This window comes from Augochlora pura, chromosome 5 (assembly GCF_028453695.1).
Source record: "Augochlora pura isolate Apur16 chromosome 5, APUR_v2.2.1, whole genome shotgun sequence".
NCBI classification, from domain to species: Eukaryota; Metazoa; Arthropoda; class Insecta; order Hymenoptera; family Halictidae; genus Augochlora; species Augochlora pura.
In genome coordinates this window covers 8,720,593-8,744,686 of record NC_135776.1, presented here as the reverse complement: position 1 = coordinate 8,744,686, position 24,094 = coordinate 8,720,593, and the positions used below count along the sequence as shown (strand labels likewise).

The 24,094-nt window shown below is 31.8% G+C and overlaps 1 protein-coding gene across 3 annotated transcripts in view; it reads left to right on the top strand.

The window, feature by feature from the left end:
- Nucleotides 1-347: 347 nt before the first annotated feature.
- The window catches only part of Pcb (Pyruvate carboxylase), a 69,804-nt gene continuing 46,057 nt past the window's right edge, over nucleotides 348-24,094 (top strand). For 2 of the 3 annotated variants that reach the window (XM_078181216.1, XM_078181214.1), the window contains exon 1: nucleotides 348-501. The gene's annotated coding sequence lies outside the window, so the exon portion shown is untranslated. Of the gene's footprint in view, nucleotides 502-1,623; nucleotides 1,775-24,094 lie in introns of those variants that run through there. The other variant, XM_078181215.1, reaches the window with a different exon arrangement.

Sequence of the window (24,094 nt, the reverse complement as noted above, 5' to 3'; positions counted from 1 at the left end):
TTTCGGTCTACAATTATTCGCACTATAGTACTTAAAATATAAATTTGTTCGGAGGCAGACAAGCACGTAAGATGTCCCTACGAATTCTCAGCCTGCGCGCAAATTATTTCAGGTGCGCGCGAATTTCGTGACTCACCCCGTGCTCCATATTTCATCCGCGGTCAAACATGGCGGCCGCTACGTTATTTCCGATACCGTCGGTAATTCAGATTCGGAAACCAAAAGTTGCGGAGACCACGAGACGTCTGTACCGCGCACGTAATTCCGCGAGACAACAACAATTTACGCTGGACAACCACTAGATGGCAATAATTTGACCGTAAAAACACGCGTCGCGATACGAGCAGACCAAGATTGGTTCACCAATCACGTTTACCTCTATTTTTGCAGAGGTCGAACGCATGTGCCAGTAAGAGCTGGCCGACATGCTCGAGAACTTCAGTGCGGCTTAGACTTCAGCCGGACGGGGTCTGGCCATTCTCGTCTCTGGTGTGCGTTAACGTAAGTACACGATTTCTTGACTGAAATTTCTCATATTTTCGTGTCGCATCGGCGGTGTCGCGTCTCGTGCGCACCAGCCGCACCGAGAAACCGTGGCATAACGAAATTTCGCGGTTGTTTCTAATCGGTCCAATTATCGGCAATTCCTCGTGGCGCCGCAAAGTGACAGACGAAATTGCCTGAGGAAACCTGAACCCATGCGTTCCGAACCGTGCCACGAGGCTGTAATAAAATTTGTTCACTCGCTAATTGCACGTCTGCGAGCAAATTCACCGGAGCGACACCCGTGACACGGTTCGCTCGAATATCCGTGACGCTTGTCATCGCGACTCGGGGGTTAATCGCGCGGGTGTTAAATCCTCACTTCATCCCCGTTACGTTCCCTGTCTGTTCCTTGAACCAATGGACCACCCAAATGTGCGCGTTTCTTGTCCCATAGCACTCGCGCTGGTTACGAAGTGCCGTGATTAGTTTTCACGATCCCGAAATGAAAGACTCGTCGCAATTAGGGGTGGCAGATTTTCATTCGTTACGCATAATTTTGAAACTGTTGTGAACACTGACTGGAACGATCTCCTCCGAATGACGTTTAGGACGTTTATATAATAACCCGGTAGTTGGGATAACTGTAGACATCGATCGGCGCGGTCTCCAGTTAGGGTCAAAGATCGCGATCTCCGATATCGATCACCTGATAGTAACATCAACCTTTCATTTTTCTAACAATTTCGTTCGAATTGTTCCGCACACGATGATTCACTATTTTAAACCGAAATTATCGGCTCTACTGATCGATCGTTATGTCTATTTTTTAAAAGAAAAATATTTAAACAGCGCAAAGCTCTATGCGCTTCTGCACGCGTAGATTAGGGGAATGGCGTGACAAGGTGAAGGTGAAGTTTCGAAAAAATATGCGAGAAAGCGTAGAATTTTTTCACCTGACGACATAATCTGTTATTACGTGTATACGTTTGTTATATCAATGGATTCGTGTTATTTACATAACCCGTTTCATGACAAACGCTATAGTTTTGCCTGTGCACCGCGCACATGTATATGCATCGTCTTCTTTGTCGCACCGTCGCGACTTCGTCGTGTCTCTGCTCGAAAAGGCGACAATGCGTCAGTCGGTGACTGACTTCTATTGCGTGCACATCGCTGACATCGCGCTTAGTATTGCGCATTATTAGTACAAATTTTTCGTTTTCACGTAGAACAATTAATTTTTTCGCTGAAGTGCCAGCTCGAACGAAACGGGATATCTTACAGTAGTGTACGCTTTGGTAGCAGCCTCATGTTAGATTTAATTAGTTCATGTAGTTAAGTTTAATTAGTTTATTATTGTATTGTGAATAAAACAGATTGTGACGAGTTATAAAATTGCTTCGCGGTAACCGTCGTGACGGTTGTAACGCCGAACGTTTTTTCATACTATGCTTTTACGCATCATAAGGGATACTATTGTCGCATGTAGTCGAAGGGTTGGGCACCCTTCCCCTTTCTACTATACCAATGCGTGATTTCTTCTAGTCTCTGGTCGTGAATTAAATTTTGTAAACGGCTTGGAGCATGTTATATTTATTATGAAATTTTGTTATTTAATTATAAATTAATTGAATTATAAATTTTATTATCGAAAGCTTCAACGATCATTTAATTTCGTCGAAAATAAAATTATATAAAAATGTTAAATATTCGATGCTGTTAGTGTATATTTCAAGAGGTGTAGGTATTTATAATAGTTGTATAAAAGAGAATTAAATAAAATGTAAAATAAAACTGGACATATCATCCATTTTATGAGCACATAATATTCTTTATAAAATTTTTCTTGTCGATTGAGAGCTTCAGCAATTATTGTGCATTTTAATGGAAAGTGAATTACGTAAAGAGTATGCGCTAATGCTATCTTAAATGTTTTTCATTCTCGTCGGCATTGTAAATTTATGCGGTTGTGTAGAAAATGTTAAAATGAAATGTAAAGTGCATTTAGCGTTGTTCTGTAGATTAGTCTGACAGAATATAAATTTTCTATAAGTTGTAGCAAAATATATATGTGAACAATGTTTATAATTAATAGTTTGTGGAATATTGAACACTATGTCTTATAGAGACGAAGTGTAATAATAATAATAATCTTTATTCTTAATCGTGAAGGAGGTCGCTGGAACAAGGTTTAAACGACCAAGGCTTTTTAAATAATTATTTTCTTAAAAATATGAAATAAATATTCACGTAATATAATTCATGCAGGTAACTTTATTATTTTACCGATTATTAAATCTTTTCTCTTTTTTATCTAACAATGTAAGCTTGTGTTCATGTATTTATATTTGAGTTATTTATATTCAAAACTATTTTATCAAAAATAATGTAATGTTTAAAATGTAAAAATACAACTTTTACAATTTTAATTTAATTCTATTTTCACTAAAAGCATTGAAAGTTATAATACTCGTTTTTAAATTGCAAAACAATTTTTAAAAATGTTAATTTAAAATTGTAATAAAATTAGCTATACAGACAAAGTCGTACAAGAATTTGAACTTTTCAAGAAAATACAAGATAAATTATAATACAATTATTTCGTTTCAAATCATGGATGACGATTCCTTCGATTAGATACATTTTCAAGTTTCCTGTGCTTATAGGAAAACTATTAATGATCTCATGTTTCATGGTACCGTAACTGTAAGCATCAACCGCGAAATAAGAAAACGTTTTCCATAGGACGTCAGTTATACAATACTATTCATTCGACTTTGAATTCGTACACGCGATATCAAGCCTGAACAGCAACAGTGCTAATGTACACGTGTTACTACGTTCGTGTGAGTTACGGTCATCAAACGTGACACACGTTAGGGATATTACTATTATACATTTATGTAACCTTATCAGGCTCTAGAAGTTTCTCGCATTTACCAAACTTCAAACTTGATTGTCAACTCGACAATCTCAAAATTACCATAAAATTGGGGTAGTTTACCTAATAATTAACACAAGATTTATGGACGTTGGTTATATATTTATTTTTACTAAAGTGAACCATTTTGCTTTATGCAACAAAATTGAAGTTATTTGCAGAAAAATAATTTCAGAACGATGTAAATGAAAGATTTATTATAGGGCATTTATTTTTTACGCTATATAATGAGATATTTCGTCTTCATTTTCAATTTCAGAATTAAAAATAAACTTGCACTTTTTTGGTAGGAGATATATAGTTTAATAAAGATCTGCATCATCATTGCTCGATAATTAGTTATCACATAGTTCCATATTTGTTGCATCCGATTCATTAGCTGTTTGGTTTTCCCCTGTTTCTATCAGTCTTTTTAACGAAAGAAGATTTTTCTGTTTTTCCCCATGATAGCAACTCTACGAAATTACATTTTAATAAAGAAATTACGTTCAATAAATATCAATATAGATAACTTTTACAGATAAATATCGAAATTGATGTTGCAGAATTATCTTATTATTAAAAATACCTCTGTTCGCACGCGATATATGAATAAATCGAAATGATGAAGTTAACTAATAAATGTTATAACACAGGGTGTTTCAAATGTCTGACATTTCTGAAATAGGAGATACGTAAGGTTATGCGAAGTTAATTTTTCTGAGGTATCGTTAACGAGTTATTAATAAAAAAAACCTTGACCAATGAGAGGAGAGTATGATTACTCGGCTGTGTGAGGAGAGTATGATTGGCTCGGCTGGCTAGCGTCAGACGAGCTCGCCTCTCATTGGCCAAAGTTTTTCCTTAATAACTCGTTAACGATGCTTCGGACAAAATTTTTGTAAAGGAAAAAATTGCTGGAAATGATCTCAGGAACCCTCCATTTCCGGATTGTTAGACATTTTTGGGACACTTTATGTAAGCGATGGTAGTTAATGAAATTAATTAATGGAAACAATATTGTTTTCATTAACTAATAGATTACTCATTGTAAAAAGAAAATAATAATATAATTAGGCTTTATTAATTTCTATTTTCTTTAATAAATACCTACAAATCTGCAGCCTAATGGTTTCTCTATCGATTATTCTGTCGATTACTCTGTCAATTACTATATCGATTACTACATTGACTCTTTCACTTCCTGGAGATTTTACTAAACTTTAATTTTTGTAAATGTATCATAACAAAAACTAGTTTTTAAGCGTCGACACAAAGTTACGATCAGCGCGTCCGTCAACACGTTAAAGTCGCGTGTTTACATAATTAATTTTACGATGTTAACCCAGCCTAGCTTCATGCTATCCGATTTACTCCGCACAAATTATCCACAATGTAGTTGCGAATTGCAATAAAACTGTCCAAGGATTTGTATCCTCCGGAAGCTGTTCGTGTACTAAATCATTGAGTTTGACCTTCCTCAAGTTATAGTTTGTCGTTGGTCGGTATTAACACATCGCCAGTTGTGTTGGTCGTACATAGGTGACACAATACTTTGTCTATTTTTAAGAAATCGCCTTTGTTGTATCGTATTTCCGTAAATCGAATTACTTTACAATTCTTTACAAAAAATTGTAAATGTTTGAAACATTTTTTAGTATCATCGACGGTTTCGGGGACATTTAAATGGGTCAACCTGTATATCTCTCGCCCATTTTTATTATAAATGCGCAAAATCTGCGGTCCAATTATTAGAAACCAACATGCAAAGTACACACTGATAAAGTGAATCTTGCATCGGAGGCTCGAGACGTTTCAAGTTTCGAGCTCGGTGACGTTGAATGAATGAAGTGTTATTATCTGTACGTGTCGTGCTTAACCGCTTGCGCTTATTTTCGCGCGCTCTTTCCAGTCGAGATGATAACATCGTATAAGTCACATAATATACGCGCAATTTGTTAAGTAATAAAGCCACCGGGCACGAATTATCAGTCATGGCGATGTAAGAGGCTTGGAGCAAACGCTTTATAGAATATTATCTCTAGTGATGGGTACTCGATATCTCCCCCACCTCCCCGTCTCTTACATGAGATTTCGAGTTGTTTAGGCCTACTGAAGTGTCGAATTACAGTAATGTTGAATTGTTAGACTTAAGTAAGACAACATTTAGACAACAACTTAAGAAAAATATTATATTCGTATATTTTTATTCCTATATTAGAAATAGTAAGAAATAGAAATATATGAACGCAGATATTCTTCTTATTATTAATTAATTCTTATATTCTGTATTCTCTTATTCATTTTTATTTTATTTTATGTTCTCTGTTTTTTATATTCTATATTCTATATTATGCGAGTTCCGTTGATTGACTCGGCTGTCTTGCGCTAGACGAGCACGTCTTTCATTAGCCAGTGCTTTTCGTTAATAACTCGTAAACAAAGCCGTGTATTGCATTTGCGTGAAGGAAAAAGATACTTCAAATGACCTCAGAAGTCCCGTAATTATGCACGCCAGTATAGTTTGATAATTATAGTGTCTTATGATTTTCCTGTAACCTGGTTTTTAAATGTATTATTTTTATTTCAGTGATATTTTTTTAATTAGCGATTTATTTACCTTTTACTAAAATTAATTATGCATACCATTGTGGCAAATTATTAGAGCAATTATAATTGAGAAATAGTAATTATAATCGACGTCTGAATTCGTCACAACCGATACTTATATTTCCTTCGATTGCTATTTAAGTTATTTATTGATCGTGATTACTAAATTATTTAGTAATTATAATCTTTAATTACAAATACGATAAATCCATTTTTACATTATCTCTAACACCATGCTATTTTATTTAAGAAAACACGATGATAACCTCCAAATTTCGTAAATTGTGACTTTAAAGTCACATTTACCACAATAATCACAGCTCTGTATCAAATATTTTTTCGTTTATACATTCTCGGATAACATGCAAAAAACAATGAAAATATTTTAGGTAAAAATGTTACTCGACTTACCTAGTATTTGTTCAGATTTTTATAATAACTTTTATGATAATATGTATATCCATAGAAAGAAATAACAACAATGATGTATTTATGAATTTGGATCTCATCATCCTGACAGGTGATTAAATACTGATAATAAATATTGCGAAAATTGATGGATATGTTGGATCCGCTGGGACTGTTGACCACCCCTTTCATATTTATCTCGAGGCTGCGTCATTGCTCGACTTTCCAGAAGCCTTTACACTTTACGCCATGCGATGTTTAATCTTGGTCCTGGAAGGGCCAGTTGTTATACTACTTCCCTATTGGCAATATCGATCCGACCGAAGCTCCTTTTTCGAGGGTATACAGGGTGTCTCATTTGATACTAGCCACACGAGTCTTCCCCACGTTCCAAGCCATAGCTTAGTGTGCCAAGGACATACAATGTCATTCAGCGTCATTCGACGTCATTAGCTGGTCTCGAAAATTCTTTAATTTCATATTGCAGATGCTACTGTATACTGGGTGACTCGAAATGTTAGGCATTGTTTCGATATTTCCTATAGTTGTGCAAGTTGCAGGTTTGCAGTTTATTTTATAAGCGACTGTAGGTTATCTTCACAATTTTGTTTCATTTTAACACCTTGACCTACCATTTTCAAAATCATTCAATTGCGATAATTTCATAGAAGGAACAGGACATTAATGTTTATAGTAGTTTATGTAGTTCCCTGCCAAAATTTACTTGAATGTTTAAATATTAATGACAAGATATTAGTATTTTATTCCAATTATAAAGAATAGAATATCATCAATACTTAATAAGTTATTACTAGTAATTTTTGTCAAAAGACCGACTCGTCAAAGTATGATAAGGGGTTAATAATAATTTTATAATTGCAATTATTCAGAATATTGATCGTCTCCTTGAAAACAAATTTTGTCGACTAATGATTGTATAACCTCTTGGTTTTGTTAGCATTTTAAAATGATCATTTCGTTTTCTCGACTTTCTCGTATGGATTTCTTAGTTTTCTTGGGTCTATTGTCTGACTTCTTCATTTTCATAGATTTTTGGGCAAGTACTATATTTTTCAGGTTTTCTAGTCTTCTAGTATGACTGCTTGATTTTCCTAGCTTTCCAGTATGACTCCTTGATTTTCCTAGCTTTCCAGTATGACTCCTTGATTTTCTCAGTTTCTTCGCATGACTTCTTCAATGTCGTAGCTTTTTAGTATGTTTTCTTTATTTTTCTAGCTTTTCAGTAAGACTTTTTGAACTTCCTAAATATTTCGTGTGATCTTTTCGTGTTCCTAATTTATTCGTATAACTTTTTCATTTTTATATATTTTTCATATCATTTTTCTTTGTCATCCTAGCCTTGTATTAAGTTTTCTTGATTTTTTTTACACATTCTATGTGACTTCTTTATTTTTCTAATTTTCTCGTGCGATTTCTATTTGTTAAGTATGAATTCTTGACTTTCCTAGTATTTCAGTAGGGCTGCTTGATTTTCCCAATTTCTTCGTACGACTTTTTCATATATTTTCTTCATTTGCCTAGCCTTCCAGTGCACAATTTTTGATTTTACTAGACTTTCCATATGACTTTTTCATTTTCCTAGTCTCCTCGTTATTTATAGCTGCATAAGTGATCGGAAAAACTTTCTCGTGAAAAAGGATCACGATTTGAACGAGCTATTAGAAAAATAGCGGTACGCGGTTTTTACGATCACCTATATTCTTTCTCTTGGCAGAAGTTCATCATGGGTACATACTCATAAAATTGGCGGTTCAGCTCTTTCAATCTTTACGAAGCTTTTAATACTGTAGATCGATACAACTTACCGGGTACATCGAATCGCGTTTAACACTAGAAATACCGCACCCTAAACGCGACTAATATACAGGGAGACTCATGTAACTTGCACACCTTATATAATGTTTAAATTATATTGTACATCTAATTAAAAATTGTCTAATACGAGAGTTATAATAATACGAAATGTTTTTAATAAAAAAAGTTGGCAATCAGTGAAATTCCAATTATATTTTTCCATAGAATTATGGAATCACATTGAAACAAAGAAAAGTATACACGCATAAAACGATTTCGAAAACATTTAATACGGAGGAGTAATTAAATAATTTTGTTGGATTGTTTTCCATCTATACAAAATATTAGAAATCAAAATTAATTTCTGTCTAATTTATTATTTTAACCGATTAACGTCATCGGTAGTCTACAGATTTTCACGCAGTTATGACATGTAATTAACAATAATTATTAACATTGTTACAATCTCTTTACAAGTAAAATTCTATCAATTAACGAAGGAAATTTTTGTCTAATCCTAATTTTCATAAAATAAGATGAAAAGTTTTGCATAAATATTCGTTTTCACTAGTTTCAGATAATATAAACATTGCTCGTAGAATACTGAGACAAGAATTCTAAGAATGTAAAATTACATAACAAATAGAGTTTGTTATCATGTTTGTATTTATTCGTAATATTTTCATCAACTATCTATCTGGCGTATTTCTTGCTTACGTTCATATACATCTGTAAAATGACCATTAACATTCGACACATGTTATATGTATACTTCGACGTATTTTAAAATCATTCAATGTAATCACTAGATCGTAGATTTTATGCATTTATGGCAGAAATGAATTGATGAAATGTAACATTGTGATGCCACGACAAGGATTGTTACGCTAGCTTTAAGTTAACAGAATTATGAGAAGAAACAATTTATTACTATTTCATTCGTGTATGTTGCAAACGATATAGGGAATTTTTATTTTGCATAAAAGTTCGCAGTCTAATAATCACAACCATAACAGTGGAGATAATCTCTCGGTGTTTTGGTAGAACTGTTTCTGGTGTTACATCGCTCTCGGATCGATACCCGGAATTCCTTCTCACGCTTCCTAGTTCGCGTGTACACTGTGCAACAGTGACGTAACCCGCACGTTTTCATTAAAATTCAATCCTGATGACGAAAATGCGAACCATTATCATTTTAATTCGACGAGGAGACAGTGTAGAAACTACGAATAACCTTGTCGCAAGATTCTTCTGTCGAGCTACCCCTTGCTGAGAGAAGACTGATCACTTAGGGGTATTCCTGTCTATCATTATTTTCAAAGAAACCGTAAGACTTTGTACATGGGTTTCGTTACACATATTTACTAACATTTAAAGTATGACAATTGTACTTTTAAACCTTACTGTTTCCTTATATTTTTAAACTATATTTTTAAATATTTCAAAGAAACCGTAAGACTCTTCGTACATAGCTTTTGGTACACATATTTAATACAAATTTAAAGTATGACAACTATATTTTTAAATCCTATATTTTTGTTATATGTTTAAATTATGTTTTTAAATATTCTCATAGAAACCGTAAGACTCTTCGTACATGGCTTTCGTTACACGTATTTATTAACATTTAAAGTATGACAATTATATTTTTAAATAAAATGATAAACATCGCACGAGCTATGTTCGCCTAAATAAAAATGATCGTAGAACAAAATAGCTTGTTGTTGTGCACGTTTCGAACCATTTAATTAGTCCGAAATAAATGAATAAAATGATACTAGGATATGACTATAGTCTGAATGATTATAAATAAATAATTTCTATAATTAATGAAATAGCGGCAATTCGAGGTTTAACTATTGATTTTTTCGAATGTTTTAGTTTACGATATACTTAAACACGAATGAAAAATAATTAACTTCAAAATGCATTGGTTAAATTATTATATATAGATATATGGCAATAATTATCGCTAAAGTTGAAATAACTTCAAGAATAGCAAAATGTTCAAACTGTATTTTTTACTATAGTTTGTGTACATGGTGCTAAAGAGAAACGACTACAGATTTTTCAATCTGATTTGTATCTTGTAAAAAAAAATTTTCTCATTGTTAACAAAATTAGTTGACAGAATAATTTGTAACATAACTAGAATCAATGTAAAAAAATGTTATCAAAATGCAAAACTTAATAATTTTATGTGGAAACCTATCGGTGCTTGAGTTATGATTGCGCACCCTCCTGTAGGATTTAATTGATAATGTTAATTAGCATCGTACCATTGCGATTATTTTATAACAACAAGGAGTGATAAAAGGTCAGTTTGTGACGTCGCAATGCATATATCTGTCTCGCATTCTTTTCCGACTATTAAGTAACATAAAAAGCAGCAGTGTCTGCAACAAGGTTCAGAGGTCAATAGTTCGGAAGATTATCCGGCAGACGTTCAGTGACTACGTAATTGATGCACAGACAATGACTTCCCTCCGTTATTTCGAGCGTAAAATTTCTGGGTTCACTGAAATAACCGTTTGTCTGAACGATCCAGTTAACGAGCATTTCCGAACAGTTTTTCCGAACATTTTCATCGAGAACGCGATTCGACGTATATTACGCTTCGGTGCAAGGACGCACACTGTCGCATGGAAATATGCAAACACCAATGGCTCCCTGGGAGTTGCGAATTTTAATTTCTAATTTTGTCTTGCACTTTGAAACCATAATTACATTAATGACGAACATTACTTTTATTGTGCTCACGGTATTTATCGTTCGTGCAGACGTGAAAATTGCGACGCCAAATAAGATTGTTACGACTGTGGATGTATATATATGTACTGTTGGCATTTTGATTATTATTATTATTTGTTTTTATCTGTACAACATAAACTTTTTGTGATTAGGCTTTGACAAATACATTTGTGAGTATTCATACAAGGTGTCCCATTTAAAATGTATCAAGGCTGTCCTTTTTTTATAATGTACTGTTGGGATTGTTATTATTTTTATTATTATTATCATTTGTTTTCATCTTTAAAACATAAAGTTTTTGTGTTAAACTTTGGCAAATATATTTGTGATTATTAGCGTATACAAGGTGTCCCATTTAAATTGAGAATGCAAAAGATCTCGTAGACAAATGATTTAGAAAAAAAAATCAGGCAGACATTTTTTGATATTTTGAGTGAAAATTCAAATGGCACTACTTAGTTTTCTCAGGCGTAAGCGTTCTCAAGGTCTTTTCGAGCTCATTCTGTGTTTTTATTGTAAACGTGCATTTTTTTATTTCCGTGCTAAATCCTATGTGGATAATGCACAATTTTTGTCTGAAACATTTTTTTTCAGATTTAATATTTTGTACGATATATATTTTATAACTATGTTTATTTCTGTCACCATTTATTATCTTTTCAACAATATCTTATAAAACGAATTAATAAATTTAAAAAAGGACATTTTTCTAAAACGTCGTTTCGAATAAAGGAATATAGGTTTACGATAAAAAAAAACAAGATGACCTTGAGAATATCTACGCATAAAAAGATTAATGATGTCATTTGAATCCCTGCTCAAAAGTGTTAGGAAACATGTCAGTTTCTTTTTTACATTATACACTCTGTGTAATGTATTCTTTTAAATGTGAAATCAATCGAAATCACGTTAATTATATTTTGTTTTATTAAAGAAATTTTTACAAATGTTGAGATTCACGTGATTTCAAACAAAAAATGAGGAAACCTTATATTAAACATAATTCTCGATATCGTTTGATCCAAAATAATATTGTAATCCAGATTATTTACGAACTGGAAACATTTTTTATTGAAATTATCTTTAAAAACACTTTTTCATTGTCAACATGTTACTCTCAAACATTATTGTTTTCTAAAACTTTTTATTTCTAAGATAATTGATCTAAGCAATAGTTCAAGCAATTTTCGTCGAGAAAACATAAACAATCAGCATGTCGAAAAGGTGGCGCTGTCATTTCTGAGACTGCAAACTAAAAAATGAAGGGTTTGATTCGACAAAATCGTGTTGATCTTGATGCGAATTTAATCTATCCACTCAAGGTCAAACGGTTATGATCATTAAATAGAACAGTTAATATCTCCACACTTTGAAATTGCCAAGTGCTGATAGAGAGAGGGGAATTATTAAGCTCCTATTGCATGAATTACTCGATTATCAGTGTCATCGTGTTCCCCGGCATGTCTTCCGTCATGTCCGATTAATATTCATTACAATGTCTCGTCTTATAAATAATCGACACGGCCATTTCGCTATTTTTACGGACTTAAAATATTCCGTGCCGTTCTATCCTATAATAACATTGTCTTACAGTCGTGTCGACAAGATGTTTAACAATATTTACACCAAAATTTTGAAGAGGTTAGATCACTTCGATATGATACAAAATTAATTGTATATTAAAACAACAGTAACATTTGACTGATACACTATTTATGGTTATTAATTGTAGAAAAACAATATTAATTTTGTTTATATGCTTATCGTTTTGAATTCTTTTGTTTAAAGATTGCTGAATACTATGTAGGATTCCTGTTAAACAGAATAAAAATTTAAAAAATTTAAGGATGGGATATATTTTTTAAGTACTGACGATTGAAAATATATATTTGGATCACCATATGGAACACTGTATCCTTAATTAGAAACACCCTTCTTCGAATGAATATTTTTTACAGCTAATCGTTACATAACAATATTTGCGCGAGCGAATTTATAAAGACCAACGTTCCGAAATGTGGGTAGAATTTTTACATCCGCTTTCCTGCGCGCTAGCTACTTTTTATCGCGTTATTTGTGCTGCTGTTTCAAAAGAGGGGTCAATGTTGAGACGGTGTTTCATGATAGGTGCTTTTACCTTATCAACTTAATCCGGCAAAGTACGTCAATTTCTCTCCATGACGCAAGATGATCTAATCTTTCGTCGATGATCGGACGAATTACACGAAACCGTACCTCCTCGATTATGATCGAGGATTTTTAAGTTAATCGGAATTGCTAATCAGCAAGCGTTTATCATGTTGTCGAAGTTATTCATCTCAGGAACGTGATTTCGTCGCTCACGATCTACCGATTCTAAACACCTGAAGTGTTCCGAATCCGATACCGATAAACACATATTTTAATTCACAAACAGAAGTTTTCATTGAGCCCACTTGATTGATTAAATGTCCTTTATGTTGGTTGTGTCGTAAAAACAAAATTATCTCTAGTATGATTTAAACCTCCTGGTATACGAAACGACGTTCTGTTCTTTGGAATGCCGCCAAGGAAGATAATCGTTAACTGTAAGAATTCTCGGTAATCATCTCGCTGTTGTCTATGCTTGTAAAAGGTGTTGTTCAAGAAGTTCAAGCATGGTAGAGCAGATATCGTGAAGCATTTTATTGCTATCAGTTATGTAAATCTTTTCGTCGAGTTCCGTACAGGTTTTTCTAAATCTTTTGAAAATTGTCATCATGTCTGTACCAGAAGTTGCAGTTATCAGTGGCTCGAATCACTTCCTCGAAACTAACTTCAAAATGTGATGACGGTAAAGGAGGTATAAGAAATCAGAATTGTTTAAACAATTGTGGGGTTTGAGATAAAAGCGTCTGAGTTACACGATAGTCGGATCGAGTGAGGTGTGAATAAAGAGTGTTTGGACCGTGTGACTGTTCTCCGAAATGAGAATGTACGTACCATTCGGTGATTGAATGTGGTTGTGTATGAGTGTGTTTTAAGAAAGCAAGAGTGTCGCGAAGGTGGAAGGAAAGTGTTTCGCAGTTGCGCGAGAGTATTGAGAGAGTGAAGACAATCTGTGTGAGAAAGACCATAGCCGATTAAGATGGTTAAAACTGCCCCTAGATTACAGGGTAAGTTAGATTTCGCGGTTTTCTGCCATTTTCCCCCTTTAGAGATTTTCTAACGTTTTGAAAAAAATGTGACTCATTTTGGACATCAAGCCACATGTTATAGAATTTTTTCAGATTTTTCAATTGCAAGCTGTGATTATTAAAAATGAAAAATCAAAAAAAAATCGAAAAATTGAAGATTTCTCGAAAACTAAAATATGGGCTATTTTTATATTAATTCTCTGATAAGGTACTATCACGGCTAGTGTACTCAATTTTTTTCAGATTTTTTGCTCGCCTGCAACATTGTCAGAAAAAATGAAAATCGAATATGTCGATGTTTTTTGCTGTCAGAAAGAAGCTACTACTTGACTAGTTTACCGCAAGTGTGAATTATTAAATATTTTTTTTTGGTTGATCCTTGTTGTCGAAAATCCCTAAACAATTATTTTAGATTTGTACCGGCTCCATTTACTTGATCTGTATTGCTTACTGTGATATCGCAACAAAGTGCCTGAGTTTTGTTAGTGATGCCCTATTTCTCCATTGTTCGATAAATAGCTATGACTTCTACTCTTCTCTTGAAGATATTGGTATTTCAGAGACTCTCAACAGTTGCTCTTCTTGCTTTGAAAAGTTACTATTATTGTTAGTCTATATCTATCATCCTTTTCAACACGTGCGAGTGCTGGGAACAGCTTACCATCTCACAGTAACACTAATTCTTGGCAAGTTGTTTAGGCTTTTGTGCTGAATTTCTCTGTGTCTCGCTTCTCTAAATTGTGTTCTAAGGCTTTGAAAAGATTGTGATTTATTACCAGTATTAATATTAAAATGGAAGCTCCATTTAAAAATTCATTAATTTCAAGACAACGTTCCATTTGGTTAGAAAATAGTATATATATAAATATTAATAATAATAATAATAGCATAAATAAATAAATAATAATAGTATAAAGAAATAATACTAGTAATGTAAAGAAATTATATTATTTGAAAAAATGACTTTTCGAGCGAATATTTTCAAATTTTATAGTCGATGAGGATTCGAATGAGTTAAAATTTTATTTTCTTGTTGATTGAAAGAAGATAAAGGAGTGGAAACTAAACTTTTAGAAAGTTGAAAAATAAGGGCTACCCTAAATGCCTATATGTATAATTTGCAGGGTGTTTATTTTGTACTAATAATAATCAAAATAATATTTTGTAATAATCGTCATAGTAACGGATGTCGATGGATTCCTTTTGATATGCATCATAGTGCTGCGTTATAAAAAAAAGGTTAATGTGCAAAAAATAATCATGACCTGCAATGCTTGAAAAAAATGACTTTGAATAAAGGAAAGTTATCCCGCATGTATCCCAAAATTAGCAAAAATAGCGAAGATATTTCAATATGCAGAATCAAATAAAGACACTGTCTACATACACAGAGCTACATGTCTCCTACATGTGAAAATAAGATTGAAATGTTATATAACAAAAGTTTAAGATCACTTTGTTAAGAAATTATGAAAAAAATAAGAAACGGGATAGATATGATAATAAAATATGATAACGTACAAGAGACGTATTGATTACAAAAAAAACAACGTCGCCTGCGAAGAGATTAGAAAAAATCGCAGCCAACTGAAATCAACAATAAAACTCGACGGTGTTAAAGTGTCAACAAAGGCAAGCGTCACTATAAAATGATGGTATAGGTATATTTAGCAGCGTTTAAATCATATTTAGTATTTTTCTCATAAATTCTCAGCCGAGCATTTATGGACTTTTTGCTGTATCACATTTTTTTAGTTTTATTTTTACTCTCGAAGTATGCACGAGAAAATGAGCGGGCTCCTGTATAATTTCATAAGAATCGATAAATAAAAGATTTTGTGCTTTTTTTAAATATCTATTTTACTTTTGACATTATACAGGGTGTTCCATTTGAACCAACGCGTTCAATTATCTCATAAACTATATAACTCTTTCCAAAAAATGTTTCAAATAAATTTTACGCTACTTTGACAATTGTATAATAATCGCAAATTTCTGCTGGATGTGCTTTCAAGATTTCAAGGTGACCTTCATGATTTTGGCAGATAGTTCATTTCGAAATCAATTCATAAACCCATACACTATGGCTCTTGAAAGTCGTTGAAGATTATTTAATGTTATTTAAAGTTTACGTCTTTTAATGCGAGTTCGCGCTAAAAACTTACATACGAAAAGTAGAAATAATTAAATAAGGTTATGTTTAACGAATATTTGAACAGCAGTAAATGACTTAAAACCAGCTTCGAAGACAAAAATCTTATAGGCCAATGAAATGACATTGCACAATTCGTTTATATAAACAGAAATGTCTAATTCCATTAAAAGAAAAAACAAGGTCACCTTGAAATCTCCGAAGCACGTCCACCCAAAAAAATATGCTATCATTCGAATATTTTTCATTCAAGTTGATCATTCAAATATGTCCCCTTCGAAACAGAGTAATTATATTTTGTGTACATTTTGGGAGATAATAAAATGCGTTGCATTAAATGGGGCACCCTGCATAATGCGAAGCTTCAGTTGACATTTCACTTTAGATAACAGCTTTCCTGCATTTAGAGGAAAACCGAGTTCCTTTGTTAACAAATGACAAAAGGCTCTTTCATGCGATGAAGTTACGATAAGAATCATCGCGATGCGATTAGCAGAATTGTAAATATTGATCGAGTGAATCATGGAATATGATCGACTTACCGCTAACTCTGCCGGGCATTAAAAGTGATTTGTTTGCGATGCTTTATAAAGATGATAAGACTGATTTTACTTGAATTTTGCGCGATTTTTATTCCACGTTATGCTAGAATAAGGAAGTTCATTAATTCATTTTCCATGAAAGTATGTTTATCGTTTTGGTAATTTTAGCACAACAAATTTTGTACCCGTAATTTGTTAGTTTAGTTTATTTGTCTTGCTAGTGAACCTGTTTTGTAATTGAAGTATTCGTAATTTAATCTAGCATTGTTTAAAGAGAGTTTTAAGGCTTCCAAGGTCACTTTCAATTTTGTATACATAACCTTATAAATAATAGATTATAAATAATAAAGTATACTGTTTGTTGTATAATGTTTTAATCATAATCTTGGCGAATTCGAAAAATATCGAATATTTGATAAAAAATGGATGTAAACAATTGATCGAAATATCTGTAGAAAACTGAAGCCAACCTTGAAAATTCTGAAGTATAAACGTGAATTTGTGAGAGATTTAATCTGATCAACTTAAACATTTTAGATCGAACAGCTGACTACAGAATAATCTAAGAATCTAAGCCGATCGAATTTCGTGAGGCACTTTGTATATTTGATATTGTCTTTTCCATTAAGTGATATAAAGTTGAACGACGGATATACATATAATCGTTATCGTAATTACGAGATTATGAAGTATAATTTTTTGTAATACCTAACTATTTATTAGTTTTTCATCGATTACTGTCTATTTTCTAATTTTCGCATATCTGTAATTTTTCTATAAAATAGAAAGTAATGCTATTGTTAAATGTTTTCATAGAACAAGTGTTCTAGAAATTTGTAGAGTAAAAATTCCAACAGAACGAATTGTTTTAGAACGTTTATTAAAACAATCCATCCAAAATAAATAAAACTCCAAATTTATTTACTAATATTATCGCGTTTGTTTTATAACCAGAATAATCGCCCAATATTGTTGTAATATTATTCGTTAAAGAATATTCGACGTCTGCTGTTTTGTTAATAAAATATTAAGTTACACTCAAAATATTAAATATTAAAATTAACAAAATAGATGTTGCTGTGATTGCCGTTCATTTTGAAAGAATTACCGCACATAATAAACCCCAATATACAATAGTTTATTAAATTTAATATTTGTAGCATATTAAAACTAAACATTTTTTCAAACATTATAACATACAGAAAATAAGAATAAAAATGAAATAAGATAAATAAAAGTAAATAAAATTAGTAAAATGAAAATAAGTAGAGTTTGGGACGATAGTAAAAAAATATACCAATTATCAACATTAACATGAGAATTAGAGATGTAAAATTTCTTATTACGAAATCGATTACATATCATATGAACTTGAAAATTGCTCGACTGCGGGCAAAATTGCAGTTTATTTACATGAACACCTACAACTGTACGAATAAGTCGCAGATATGAACCGCGCAAATATTTGCATCGAATTATTGTAAAAGTCGTATGATAAAAAGCTAACGGAGTTAAGACTCCGACGTCTGTAAACAGTTTTAATGTAGGTCAGAAATGTCTCGGCTCCGCGTCTTTTTCTTCTCTTCTCGACATTGCGTTGTCAGACTATTAACAGAATCGTAATCGGTGATTAAGTGCAGTTATTAAAGATAACGCGTCGACGATTCACTTGACGAAAATTCGTTTGTCGTACCACGATCGTCTGGCTGCAATTGATATTAATTCTTACGGTCGCTTGCTTCCAGCATTTTATCCGTCGATAATTTTCTAATTCGTCGACTTTAAACAACGAACGGTTCAGAATCTATTAAAAAATCGTTCGAAAACGAGAGCAATTTCAGCCATCATTTACCGAATCGTTTCGATATTACGTATTGATCTCTTGCGAAATTGTTATTTAAACGAAAAGGGTTAACAAACTCTTGTAAATAGATTACAGATTTTATGCATTTATATTTAAAAATTATGTAGATGCTATTTGAAATACTAGAAAGATTTAAACAAATTTAATAGCATCGATGCAGTGTTTTTGTTATTTTAAAATTAACTGATACAGACGATTCTTATTTTACATAAAGATTTATTTTTTATATTTATTTTTGTTACATTTATTGCTTTATTTTACGTAAAGAAAGTATACGTAGTCGCAAAATTAAACAACTATCAACTATGTTTTTTATTTCCCAATAAATAGCTGTTGTCTTAAAAGTAGACAGTTAGTAATTACTACGCTCTTGAAATTAGCCAATTAGCAGTTACTACGACGTTGTAAACAATGAATTAGCAATTACTACACTGTTGACATTAATCACTTAGTAATTACTACACTGTTCGAATTAGTCAATTAGTTACTGTTGAAAGTAAACAATTAGTTATTACTAGGCTGTTGAAACTAGACGATTAGTAATCACTACACTGTTGAAAATAAATAATCAGTAATTATTAGATTGTAGAGTTTATATGTTTGTAATAAAAATGAAGCAATCAAATACAAAAGAGTGAAAACATTTAAAGATTTCCCAGACACTGTTACACTATTTTCAACTTACAAAAATTCTCCAGAGACGAAGTAGATACTTAGGAAGCTTGTACATTTTGAATTTGGTGTCCTGCATTTTTATTCTGTATACAAATTGGCAGTCTATTAAATATCAGTCTATTGAAATTGTTATTGTTACAATCGTTTATTAAACTGTTATTTTTAAATTATTTATGCTGTATTGTGCAATCAACATTTTAACCAAAGATGGTATAATCATAACCATTACTGGAAAATATATAATTTTTAACAAGTTACGTTGTTTTTATATTGACCATATTATTTGTACAGATAGTGTAAAAAAATGCCGACATTTTGCGAATAGCAATTTAACAAATTACCGGACGAATATATGTTAAGATGCCCAAGTCGAGTAGAACACCCTATAGAGTAAATGTAGAACTGTGTTTGGCTTTCCATTTATTGCACAAAGGGGGTGATAATGGGAAAGCAAATTATCTGTACAATGCGACCAGACCAACAGAACTTTCTAACGAGTTTTACTCAACTTTTTATCAAACGATGTGTGACGTACCTGTCAACAGCGGCGATGATAAAACACTATCTTTTTACTGCATAGTTTCAGATATTCAATCTCATTCAATAGCGTTATCATAACGCGATACCCCATTAGCACTACGATGTACATTACTAGAAACATTGATTACTCATAATAGCATACTGTTAGCTTTTCTATTGACACGATATGCAAATGGATGTTGAAAAGGGACAATTCTTTTTAATTAAAAGCAACGACCTTGTGGCACTGACGTATGAGATTGACAAGGGTTACTTTAAAATGCTGTAGCTTTGCGAAAACAATCGTAGCCACGCTTCTTTTCTCATAAACTAAAATTAATTTCTCCTAACCTAAAATTAATTTCTCCTATCTTAATCAAGTAAATCAAACTTTATTCCATCGTGAATGACATTTTCGAAAACAAATTCACAAAATCCGAGCATTTCGTTAAACTTAGCAATTTTTAATATGACAAGCATCATCTCACATTGAAAGGGCTGCAGTGCTGAGAATACATCAAACTTAAAATACAGAAACATTATCATAAGTTAGAGGTTTCAAGCTTTGATTAAAAAACAAAATCATCAGCCTACGATGATCTTTTACGAAGTTATCGTCAGTCAAAGTTGGCCAATTTCTATCGATTTGTCTATGCTTTAATTTCTTTAAAACAATGTAGTTATGAAAAGATATGATATACTGCATTGTTATTATTGGAGGTTAGAACATTTTAAAAAGAGAGAATAACATTTTTCAGTTTTGCATTTACATTGTTTTCTACAAGCACTCGTTAAGTGTATCTTTATAATCTGAATAATGATGATAAATTAACCGTTTGCACTCGGGGAATTTTCATGGACCATCTATAAAAAACCGGAACATATTCATTAGTAAACTAATAAGTAAATCCTTATTAATTGTCATTTACCGCTGGCAGTGGTATTTTCGAATATTAAAGGAAATATAAAATAATAGAATGTTAGAAATAATTACACTGTTTAAGTAAAAAATTTGATATAAGACCGTATCAATACAAATTTTGGGAAACAATAGTTGTTAATATTGAAAGTAATATAATCATCGGCAGATTTTACTTTTGTCCCCTCTCAGGAGACATCTGAGTGCAAAGGGTTAAAAGATTCGAGCGTTAAGAAAGAAAAGTGGTCAAAGGTCCGTACTAAAAGCATTAACTACACAATCTGAATAATAATGATAAATTAAAAGGTACGAGCGTTAAGAAAGAACACTGGTCATAGGTCCGTACCGAAAGCACTAACGGGGTAGTTAAACTCTGCTGATGCAATTGCAATGGATTTAGTAGGGTTATTACGAAACTTGGCTCTCGGCCGGGAGTTAGCAGTCGATATCGTACACTATGTTAAGCTTATTGAGCCCGTTTTATGACGCGCAATCAAGGCCGGTTAATGACACGTTTCAATTCGTTACTTCACGCAACAGTACAATCAATATCGCTTCTCACGCGCGATATCTCGGATCTAAGAATTCGAAATTTTGTTTTCCTATATGAACATACGAAGGATGTGCTATGCGTTTATGATCGTGACTAGGCTATGGATTTTTATGCAAAATAAAATTATTCTATGATCAAACTGCAAAGAACAAAAGTTAGATTAGTTTTTCATTTAAACAGTTGGCTGCTGCAATCTTTTTGCAAAGTATGTAGGTTATTATAATTATAGTGTATATAATACTATCAATATAAAATAAACACTGTAAATATAGTGTTTGATCATATTTATATTTTATTTAAATACGATACATTTAGAAAATGTACTTGGTGTTCTGTATTTTTTCGTATGTACTTCGTGAGTATGTTCGACAAGTAAACATAAGGCTAAATTACTGTTAAGTAAGAAAAAGTCCATAAATGTTTTGTTACGAATTTATAAGGAAAATACAAAATATTAATTAAATTCTACTAGATATGTATATCTATATGACCATACTAAAGTGACGGCTGCCTTTCTTGACATAACCTTAACATCGTCGAGTTATTGAATTTGTTGTTGATTTCAGTTGGCTATAATTTAGTCTGATTTCTTCAGAAACGATATTGACTTTTGTAATTAATTTGTCTCTCGTTCGTTATCATATTTATTATCATATTTTTCACATTTTTTAATTTTATCATAACTTCTTAATAAAGCAGAGATAGATTTTTTGTTACACAACATTTAGTCTTATTTCTATTCGTCGAACTGTCAAAGTATTTACGGAAGCAACCTGTCTAACTGATACGATTTATTTATGAAAATTAATTTTAATTACAATCTACTAAGTCAATTATTATTGGGGCACGCGTGGGTTGCAAAAGAAAAGGCTATAATAAATCTTGCCTTGTCTAATACACTTTGATATTATTTAACAAGTTGTTTTAATTTTGTGTGCTTGTTATGAACACCGATAAACGTGTTAAAATGGTTGTTAAAATAACGAACCAGAAGATGAGTCAATAAGGCCTGCTATCTGAAATAACTCGTTACTTATTTTATTAACCGTACAAAGGTCACGGCTGATGCGGGAGATACTGAATGTGTAGGAATTTAATATGTACGACGTTTCTTAATAAGCAGACTGTGAATTTTTGCATGTATGAAAAAAAATGAACAGGTCAAATAAAAGACAGTCAAAGAATTTATGCACATTTTTATTTGATTCTCAACCTATTTCTATTATTATAGGAAGCTATTTCAATTATTAAAGGAAGCTATTTTAATTACAATATTTTACAATCAGCTGTGTCGAATTTTGATTTTATACAAAGGTCCACAGTTTATTAATGGATATTAATTCTAAACAAAAAATCCTGAATGATATTTTCTATTTATTTATACAATTTTGTGAGTTATCCAAAATTTTGAATTTAATATTAATTGTAATTTTAATATTTATATCGTTATTGAATTCCAACATCAAATTGAAATTAGTTAAACTAACATAGCAATTAATTAAATGCCTTCATACAATAATAAGATTAATTTTTATAATTGCATGCTCTTACTACTTCATTGTATCACCTATACGAAATTATATTTAATATAAATTATTATTTTAGTTAATAAACTAAATAAATTACACATTTCGTAAATCTAACATAAATATGAAATAATATAATATAAATATTTATTTTTGCATGTGTCTCGGCTCCTTTTCGTCACATAAAATAGTTAAAAAAACATCATCTTTTTACTTTTGATGTTATTCCAACTAATTGTAATTTAAGTAGAAATTTTTTGAAATATTATCTAGTAAACTAAGTCGTTTAACATTCATAAAAAATTCAAGTCATTTGATTCGATTTTGGTAAAGTTATTCCGTTTGAAAAGATGACAAAGATAAGGGAGGCGCGCGCATCGATATCTGGAACAACATTGGGAGATGTCGCCAAAATTGAATCACAGATCCGAGGAATGTCTTCTTGTTAATGGAGGCCACACTGAACTCGTTACGTAAACTTATCAATAAGAAATGCCGCTATTTAGAATGGCACGAAACCTTCGAAATGGTTCAAGCGTTCCTGCCCTTGTATGATGCTGAAGGTTATCTGACATACTGAAACAATACTACACTTTCTCTAATAATTTAATAATTGCATGCTACATTATTGGCGAAACGAGAAAACCATGATAACATTTGCATTATGGTTACAGAAGCAGTATTATATTGTTCCATATGAAATGTCCCATTTTTAAAATTTTTTATATTTATAAACATTAATGGAATTAATGGATAACTATAAAATCAAAAGAATTTTTTATAATTAGACCAAGCGATTCAATTTTGGTTAAATGACTGTTCAAATTACGTTTTATTATATTTTATTAACAATGGTTAAAAAATTATTTTTAAAAATTCATTCGAACAATAAAACGAATGAAAATTGTTTTTTTTCTACTGTTTCGTCAAAACTATAGCTAAAATTTGAAAAATGTTTTATGTAGATATCTCTCAGTAACATCATCATTAAAGTCACCCAAATTTATCCCATGATAGTCAAAATGTTATGTAGTATAATACATAATACAAGAAAAAAGAAATCTATTTTTCATAATTAATTATTTACATATTTCCGTAGAAGTGATATAAACTTTTTAAAAACAAAATATACTGAAAATAAATAATGCCAAGCAAGTAATATCTTTAAAATAATAATAAATAATAACTCGAGTAAAGAT